Source organism: Spermophilus citellus, assembly GCF_964194105.1.
Source record: "Spermophilus citellus genome assembly, chromosome: 3".
Lineage (NCBI taxonomy): Eukaryota > Metazoa > Chordata > Mammalia > Rodentia > Sciuridae > Spermophilus > Spermophilus citellus.
In genome coordinates, this window is record NC_138184.1 from 130,438,481 (window position 1) to 130,445,420 (window position 6,940).

General features: G+C 35.7%; 1 pseudogene across 1 annotated transcript; it reads right to left on the reverse strand.

The window, feature by feature from the left end:
* Positions 1 to 3,574: 3,574 nt before the first annotated feature.
* On the reverse strand, positions 3,575 to 3,941 carry LOC308643436 (tRNA-splicing endonuclease subunit Sen15-like; annotated as a pseudogene). Its single transcript has one exon. The product of its transcript is annotated as a tRNA-splicing endonuclease subunit Sen15-like (transcript).
* Positions 3,942 to 6,940: the final 2,999 nt, after the last annotated feature.

A 6,940-nucleotide genomic window follows, 5' to 3' on the forward strand; every position in this document is an offset into this window, starting at 1 on the left:
TATGACCAGAAGAACTGGGGAAATCCATATGCAAATCAACTTTCTGTTGCTGTGACACATAGCAGAGATAAATCTACATAATGAGAGGAAAGAAAAATTTTGGCTCACAGTTTCAGAGGTTTCAGTCCATGGTCAGTTACCTCTGTTGTTTTAGGGATGTGGTAAGGTGAAATATCATAGCAAGAATCTCCTCACCTGATGGTGGATGGGAAGCCAGGGGAGGGGGATGCTGCAGGAGTCCCAATATTCCCTTCAAGGGAACACTCCCAATAACCCAACTTCTTTCCAATAGGCCCCACCTCCCAAAACTTCCATAACCTATCATCTAGTGATCAGGCCTTTAACACATACACTTTCGGTGAAAGCTTTCAAATCATATCAGCCAGAAAGGATAGACCACCAGGGGTCAATTAGAAAAACAGAGTGCACAGTGCTCAGAGCAAAAAGAAAAAAAAAAAACACAGACCTTGATGGTTTCTCTGGACCAGAGAAATAAGCCAGTGGCATCATACTGCTGCAAGCATTGTGCCCAGAAAGCAGCTACAGGTTACCAATTAGATTTCTGTACTTACATTAAATCTTCCTCAGTTTGGGAAAGAACTATAGGTCAGTGATTAAGTTCTGGTGCAATTATCAAGTTCTGATGTTTATTATATGTCTAGGATTAAGTTCCACTATTAAATACTAAAGGTCAGAGAACATCTGCGGAGGCCAAAAGAAATAAGAGCCTCCTCAAATGTGCAGGCATCAATATAGGAACACAAGGATTATGAAAAATCAGGGAAACATGACACAAATGAAAGAAAGCAATAAAGTTCCAAAAATACACCACAAAGAAATGGAATGACAAGCAATTCAGAATAATCCTTAAAGAAGTTCAGAGAACTATTTGAAAAAAATAAAAATTAAAAATTCCGTTAAATTTTTAAAACAATTCATAAATAGAAAAGTCTGAGAAAAGAATAGGAAGAATTTTTAAAAATAGAACTCCTAGTATATAGCAATTGAACTAAAACAGTCAATAAAAAGCTTTAACAGCAAACTTGATTAGGTAAAGAAATTAGTGAGCTTGAAGACAAAGCATGTGAAATTATCTAATCTGAGAAGAAAAAATAAAAAGGAATAAAAATATTAAAGAAGTTCTATATGACATCATCAAGTGAACTAAACTTTCATGTGATTGGATACCTAATGTAAAAGAAAGAGAAAAAGACCTAGAAAATATATTTAAGAAAACACTAGCTGAAAGATTTCCAACCCTGGAGAAAGACTTTACAAAATCCAGGTGTGGGAAGCTTGGAGGTCACCAATCAAATTCAACACAAAAAGGCCTTTACCATGACACATCATAATCAGATTATCAGAAAATCAAAGACAAAGAACACTGAATGCAGCAAGAGAATTCAAACATGTCACATTCACAGGAGCATCGATACAGCTTTCAGTTATTTCATCAACAGAAATACTGCAAGAGAAGAAAGAGTGGGTTTTTAAAATTTTTTTATTATAAAAGCAATGCAAATAAAAACTGAAAACTAAAGTCATCCATTTATTGCTCTGCCATCCTACAGTAACCATAGTTAGTAATTTGATTACTATTATTTGTAGCCATGATTTCATTTATTCATTCATATACTTTTTTATCTTGTAATTTTTAAATTTTAATATAATATTTTCTCATGCTTTTCATTACTAATTTTTTGTTGTTAATTTTTTAAATTTTATTTGTTCTTTTTAGTTATACATAACAGTAGAGTCTATTTTGACATATTTATACAAACATGGAGTATATCTTATTCTAATTAGGATCCCAGTCCTGTGGATGTACACAATGTTGGGATTCACTGTGGTGTATTCATAGATGTACATAGGAAGGTTATGTCAGATTCTTTACACTTTGCTATTCTTATTCTCCCCTCCCTTCCCTTAATTCCCCTTTGTCTAATCTACTGAATGTCTACTCCTCCCTCCCCCATTTTGTGTTAGCTTCCACATATTAGAGAAACCATTCAACTTTTGGTTTGGGGGGATTGGCTTGTTTCATTTAGCATGAAAGTCTCTGGATCCCTCTATTTACCAGCAGATATCATAAAGTCATTCTTCTTTATAGCTAAGTAATGCTCCATCATATATATATATATATATATATATATATATATATATATATATATATATATATATAGTATGTATATAGTATGTATATATATATATATACACTACATTTTTTATCTATTCATTTATTGAAAGGCACCTATATTATGTTCATAGATTATCCACTGTGAATTGAGCTGCTATATCCAAAGGAGTAAAAATCAGCATTCTACAGTGATGCAGCCACATCAATGCTTATAGTGGCTCAATTCGTTACTAATTTTTAATGAGTAAATAATGTAACCTCCATAGATATCTGCTTATTAGGTATATACCTAGACCAGAGGATGACTCCATTAGGACCACATTTTATAAGTTTTATTGGAAAATATCCATGCCTGTTTTTCTACATATTGTCTATGGTTGCTCTCATACTACAAACAGCAGCACTGAGAAGATGTAATAGTATGGTCTGCCTAGCCTAAAATATTTATTTTCTGACTCTTTATAGAAAAGAGTCTGGCTGATTAGTGCTCTAAACTATTAAGTAGTTCATAATTTGGATAATATAAGTAATGCCACCTGAAAAATCTTTGTGCATATAATTTTTCATACTTTGGATGACTTTATCGGGGGACATTAATAAAAGTGAAATAACAGAGTCTAATTAATAAAGGCATTTTTAGGACGAATATTGTCCCCTACTCTCTCACTCATAATATTCTAGCTATCATATATTAAGGATGGCAGGGAAAAAAATTGGAAAGGAAATTTTTGTACTAATGTGGCAGCATTTTTCTGGCATAGTTTTAGTTTTGATTTAAGTCAATCAAAGAGGGAAATAATAGTAAGTGTGACAGGAAAACAAACCAATTCCAAGAACTCTGAAGTTATATGAAGACAAAGCAGGCAGAAGTAAACTGTACAGGTGACAAAGTGCTTATGAAGTGTCATCCTAAGCTAGCTGTAGTGTCCTGAAGGCACAAGAAGAGCTGAGTAAAGAAAAGAGGAAGTAGTTTCAACAACACGCCCACAGTTCCAACAACAAGCAGCTGCAAGTGTGTGGTGACAGAAGCAGAATGTGAGTTCCCCCCATCTGAACATATCCTCAGCATAAACCTGCACACAACTGTAGTTAAACGGTCTCCTATAGGGAAGTCCCAGAACTACTCTGTAGTTTTGAGTTTAATATAAGTTCTTCTATCTGAGAAAGTTTCATTCTTCAAAAAGAAAACTTAAGGAATGGGACCAGCTAAATCAACTCTGTTAGATATAAAAATGAAGCAAGAGGATGGGTCTCAAATGTAATCTTTTATGAATAAAATAAGCATCAGGAAGTATAGATGTCATATTCCAAGGGAAATATTCTGAGGATCTGGCATCCTAAATCCCTCTGTAAATTTATTATAACAGACCATAGTGTAATCAAACTCCATTAGGACCAAAGTGAAAGACTTAGCATATCTGGATCACCTTGCAATTTTCAAGATTCTTTCAAGATCTTTCTTATCCTGTTACGGCTGTGAGGGAGAGATGGGTGTAGGCACCACAGTCTGTAATCCTTTGCCTTCTCTCTCAGAACCAACCAGGCAGACGAGCTGGCATTCAGGTATTCCTGCACACTTTACTGACTTCCTGCCAACCTGTACTCTCTGTGGGGTCCATGTAAACCAAGAATGATATATAAACTTGAGTCGCGTCTCCACCAATTCCATCATTTCTAAATACTTAAGGTGGGTGCCCTGGGTGTCCCTGGGGGCCCATAAGGGAGCACCAGTGCCATTGCAAAAGTTACCTGGGTCCAGACCACGGCAGCCTGGGGGTGGCTCAGAATCATTCATCTCCTCCATCAGGGATGATATATTCTAATTGTTGAATTAAAAAAGCCTCCTAATCAAGAATATGGTACTCAGCTACCCAGCAAAGCTGCTGAAGAAAGGACAAAGGGTTTCCTAGACAAGCAGAAGGTTCATCATCACCAAACCTGTCTAATAAGAAATGCTAAAGTGTGTTCTTCATGCTGATAAAAAAGAATGCTGATGAATAATATGAAAACAACTGAAAGTTTGAGATCTGGCTTTTATTTTATAAGCTTCTGTCTTTGAATTGCTTTTACTCTCTCCTATGAGTTTTGGTATGCTACATCTCCATTTTCATTTGTCTCAAAAATTTCTAATCTTCCTTTTAATTTATTTATTGATCCACTGGTTATTCGGGGGCACGTTATTTAATTTCCATGTATTTCAAAAGTTTCCAAATTCCCTCTTTTAATTGATTTCTAGTTTAATATCATTATGGACAAAAAGATACTCAACATAATTAATATAATTTCAATCTTCTAAAATTGTTGACTTGTTTTGTAGCCTGACATCTGGTTTATCCTGTGCAATTGAAAAGAATCCATATTCTTTAGCTATTGCATTAATTTTTTTGTAAATATCTGTTTTTCCATATTTTTTCATTCCTTCACTTTCAATGTAAAATTAATCTCTTGTGGCCCTCTAAAACCTGGAACAAGACAGGGATGACCTCTTTCACCACTTCTATTCAACATAGCCCTTAAAACTCTAGCCAGAGCAATTAGATAAAAGAAATTAAATGGATACAAATAGGAAAAGAAGAATCTAAACTCTCATTATTTGCTGATGACACAATTCCAGAAAACTTATAGAATTAATAAATGAATTCAGCAAAGTACCAGGAAATAAAATCAATACCCAGAAATCAAATGCATTTCTACATATCAGTGATGAATCCTCTGAAAGAGAAACTAGGAAAACTACTCCATTCACTGCCGCAGTCTGGCTGGGCACAATTCAGGAGCCACTTGTCAAAAGAAACTAACTTTGTTTTTAGAACCACACACACCAAACAAAACAGCTCCTCAAGAAAAACCCTCAGAGCCCAACTGCCACCACCGGCTTCCCACAAGCCTCTCACCCACAAGCCTCTCCACCTCCCCCAATCCTCCTGCTCTTGAGGCCGATTGGCTGGGTTGTGTGGGCAGAGCCAAAGAAGTCCCCCAATGAGCAGCTCCGTGGTGTGAAAGGGCAGGGAAACAGCCCAATGAACATCACCGCAGAGGAGCCAATCAGCTAGATGTTGGTGGGGCTGCTGTGAGCCAATCATCAGCCAGCAGCTGGAAGTTTGCTGGCAGCTGGAAGTTTGCTGGGGCCCCTTTGGCTGTGGCTCTCAACAATTCACGATATCCTAAAAAAAAAAAAAAAGTGAAAGATATCTACAGTGAAAACTACAGAACACTAAATAAAGAAGTTGAAGAAGACCTTAGAAGATGGAAAGATTTTCCATGCTTTTGGATAGGCAGAATTAATATTGTCAAAATGTCCATACTAGCCAAAGCGCTGTATACATTAAATGCAATTTCAATTAAAATCCCATTGTAATTCCTTATAGGAATAGAAAAAGCAATCATTAAATTCATCTGGAAAAATAAGAGACCCAGAATAGCCAAAACAATCTTTAGCAAAAAGAGTGAAGCAGGAGGCATCACAATACCAGACATTTAACTATACTACAAAGCTATAGTAACAAAAATGGCATGGTATTGACACAAAAATAGACTGGTAGAATAGACTTCAGAATAGAAGACACAGAGACAAACCCACATAAATATGGTTATCTCATACTAGAACTAGAAAAAGGAGCCAAAACATTCACTGAAGAAAAGATAGCCTCTTCAAGAAATGGTGCTAGAAGAATTGGAAATCCATACGAAGCAGAATGAAATGAAACCATTTTCTTCCACTATGCACAAAACTCAACTTAAAGTGGATCAAGGACCTAGGAATTAGACCAGATACCCTGTACCTAATAGAGGAAAAAGTATGTCCAAATCTTTATCATATTGGATTAGGCCCCAACTTTCTTAACAAGACTCCTAAAGCACAAGAAATAAAATCAAGAGTTAATAAATTGGATTGATTCAAACTAAAAAGCTTCTTATCAGCAAAAGAAACAATCGATGAGGTGAAGAGAGAGCCTACATTTTGATAGCAAATTTTTGCCACAAGCACGTCAGAGCACTAATCTCCAGGATATATATATATATATATATATATATATATATATATATATATATATATATATACCTTAACATTAAAAAAAACAAAGACCCCAATAAACAAATGGGCTAAGGAGCTGAACAGACACTTCTCAAAAGAAGGTATACAATTAATCAACAAATACATGAAAAAAAATGTTCAACATATCTAGTAATTAGAGTAATTCAAATCAAAATTACCCTAAGATTTCATCTCATACCAGTTATAATGGCAGTTATCAAGAATACAAACAACAGTAAGTATTAGTAAGGATGTGGGGGAAAAGACACTCTCATAATTGTGGGTGTGAATGCAAATTGGTCAACCACTCTGGAAAGCACTATGAAGATTCCTTAGAAAACTTGTAATGGAACCACCATTTGACCCAGCTATCCCAGTCTTCAGTCTATACCCAAATGACTATAGTAAAACAGCCCACATCAATATTTATAGTAGTCTCAATTCACAACAAGCCAAGCTATGGAAACACCTAGGTGCTCTTCAATAGATGAACGAATAAAGAAACTGTGGTATATATACACAATAAAATATTACTCAGCATTAAAATTATGGCATTTGCAGGTAAATGGATGGAGTTGGAGAATATCATGCTAAGTGAAGTAAGTCAATCCCCAAAAACCAAAGGCTGAATGTTGTCTCTGATAAGTGGATGCTGATCCATAATGGGGGAGGGTAGGGGGAAAATGGAGAAACTTTAATTGAGCAAAGGAGGGGGAGGGAAGGGTGAGAGTGTGGGGGCAGGAAAGATGATGCAATGTGATGGATAT